Source organism: Brachypodium distachyon, chromosome 1 (assembly GCF_000005505.3).
Source record: "Brachypodium distachyon strain Bd21 chromosome 1, Brachypodium_distachyon_v3.0, whole genome shotgun sequence".
In the NCBI taxonomy this organism is placed as follows: Eukaryota; Viridiplantae; Streptophyta; class Magnoliopsida; order Poales; family Poaceae; genus Brachypodium; species Brachypodium distachyon.
This window is the reverse complement of record NC_016131.3, coordinates 42,221,379-42,224,537: the sequence shown is the minus strand read 5'-3', so window position 1 is coordinate 42,224,537 and position 3,159 is coordinate 42,221,379.

Genomic DNA, 3,159 nt, shown 5'->3' with positions numbered 1-3,159 from the left:
ACTCCAATCTGGAAAGGCCCTTTCCAGGTAGTGCAGGTGACCAGACCGGGGGCTGTCCAGCTAGAAACCGAAGAAGGCTTGCCGGTGCCCAATAGTTGGAACATTAAGCACCCGCGCAAGTTCTATCCGTGAAACGGTGGCGCCTTACCCACGGGTGACGCTGCGGCAGCGTGCCTCTTTAAGCTAGTGTAGCTGGGCAAGGCCCGATTGTAATCTGCTAGCACAAAGTTGAATAAAGATAAGTGTTACTTCAATGAATATTGTGCTTTGATATTTAATGAGTGTTTCTGTCTCCTGCTCTAGGTGCACAGAATTGTCTCCTCATCCTTGGCTATGAGCAGGGGCCTGCCGGAACCCCGAAAACCAAGCTCGTCGCCGGGACGTCCCGGAACGAGGCCTAGCAGTTGCCGGACCCGTCCGCAACGTGCTACGTGCCAGCGAGGCACATGGGAATAGGAAGATGCTCACACCCAAGTCTGAGGTCAACTCTTCTGTGCCCGAGGGCTGGGAGGCAGGAGGTTATCCTATTTGAACTATTTTTCGTGCATTTTGAAATTTTTGCTATGCACCTTGGGCAATACAAGAATCTGACATGCAGGGTAAAGATGAGGCAAAGGCACACTGTGACGCTCGTGGGGTGGTCACGGGTGTCGTCGTCTTGCGAGTAAGTTGTACATATATGGCAATTACTTCGAGGCTTGATGCAGGAAAATGGGACAGGGCCAGTACCTCCACGCGGCGACTGGTTGTCCTGCGCGGGTGGAGGCAAGGGCAGCGCTTCGGCTATTTAAAAAGACCGGGGCAAGTGCAGTACCAGCAACGGGCAAGAAAGCAAGAGATGTCGCAGAGAGGCGACGGTGGTGCATCCCTCTGCACTTGTCGCTGAGGGTGTTCCCACCATCACGGCCCTGCCACATCTCTTACGGAACGACACCAGAGATGGCGATGAGACAAGCGAGAGGCGTCGTAAAACGCGGTGGTGGTGCATGGCTCCGCGGCTCTGAGGGTGCTGCTGGAGGGTGCACTGCCACCGCGTCCTTGCCACGGCTCTCAACGAGGTGCTACAAGTGTTAGGTTCATTGCATAGGAAACAAAAATTTCCTACGAGAAGTGCGGAAGAAAACCCAAGAATATATATACTAGATGTATGTAACGAGAGGGATCATGAACACCATACCCTCGTAGACCGCTAAGCGTTACGATCACGAGATCGTTGTTGGTGTAGTGGAACTTTCAATGAGATCAATCTCAGTGCCGAACGGACATCACCTCCTTGGTATCCACACGTTCAGCTTCACGTTGTCTCCTCCTTCCTCGATCCAGCAAGCGAGAGGGAGAGGTAGACGAGATCCCGGCAGCACGACGGCGTGGTGACTATGGTGAATATTCTCACAGGCAGGGCTACGCCGTGCGCGTGAGAAGAGGAGGAGAGGAGGGCTCAGGGGAGAGAGATCCAACTGAAAGCTTGGGGTGTCTCTCTCCCTTGCCCCCCCTTCTATTTATATAGGGGTAGAGGAGGCGTGGCCGGCCAGGACTATCCCGTGGCCAGGACTCTCCTCCTGGCCGCATGGGCCCTGTGGGCTAGCCCCTCGGCCCATTAAGGCCAGGGTGCTCCCTCACAGGCCCATTTAGCCCAGGGATAGGTGGGCCTCAAGGTGGAACCCTCCGGATCCCTCCGGAACCTTCTAGAAGCTTCCCGGTCAAAACCGGGAAATATTCCAAACTTTCCAGAACCCTGAAAACAACTTTCCATATATAAATCTTTATCTCCGGAACATTCCGGAGCTCCTCGTTGCGTCTAGGATCCCATCCAAGACTCCGAATCATAATTCGATATCATCATCATTTATCTCATCTAACCCAAGCAACATGAAACGTTAAGTGTGTGACCCTACGGGTTCGAGAACATGTGGACATGATCAAATATCAATAACCAATAGCGGGACCTGGATGTCCATAATAGTTCCCACATATTCCACGAAGATCTCATCGGTTGAACCACTATGTCGAGGATTCAATTAATCCAGTATCCAATTCTCTTTGTCTCGCGATATATTACTTGCCCGAGATTTGATCGTCGGTATCGCCATACCTAGTTTAATCTCGTTACCGGCAAGTTCTCTTTACTCGTTCCGTAATATAATACCCCCGCAACTAAACACATTAGTCGCATGCTTGCAAGCTCATTAGGATGTTATATTACCGAGAGGGCTCAGAGATATCTCTCCGTCACAAGGAGTGACAAATCCCAGTCTTGATCCATACAACCCAACAAGCACCTTCTGGGATACCTGAAAAACACCTTTATGATCACCCAGTTACGAGATGACGGTTGATGCCCACAAAGTATTCTTCCGGTACTAGGGAGTGGCATGATCTCATGGTCTAAAGAAATAATACTTGACATAATAAAACATAAGCAATTTAAACTTAAGTGACACGATCAAAAGCTATGTTTAGGTTTGGGTCTGTCCATCACATCATTCTCCTAATGATATGATCTCGTTATTAAATGACAACACATGTCTATGGTTAGGAAACCTTAACCATCTTTAATCAACGAGCTAATCTAGTAGAGGCGTATTAGGGACACGGTATTTGTTTATTTATCCACACATGTATTTGAGTTTCCAATCAATACAATTATAGCATGGGCAATAAACATTTATCAAGAACAATGAAATATGATAATAACAAATTTATTATTGCCTCTAGGGCATATTTCCAACAGTCTCCCACTTGCACTAGAGTCAATAATCTAGTTTACATTGTAATAAATCTAACACCCATGGAGTCTTGGTGTTGATCATGTTTTGCTCGTGGAAGAGGTTTAGTCAACGGGTCTGCGACATTCAGATCCGTATGTACTTTGCAAATCTTTATGTCACCATCCTTGACATATTCACGAATAGTGTGAAACCGGCGTTTAATATGCTTGGAATTCTTGTGAGACCTCGGCTCCTTGGCGTTGGCTATGGCACCAGTGTTGTCACAATAGATGTCCATGGGATCCAAAGCACTCGGAACCACACCAAGTTCAGATATGAACTCCTTCATCCAAACTCCTTCCTGTGCCGCTTCTGAAGCAGCCACATATTCCGCTTCAGTTGTTGATGCTGCCACAACGCTCTGCTTGGAACTCCTCCAGCTAACTGCACC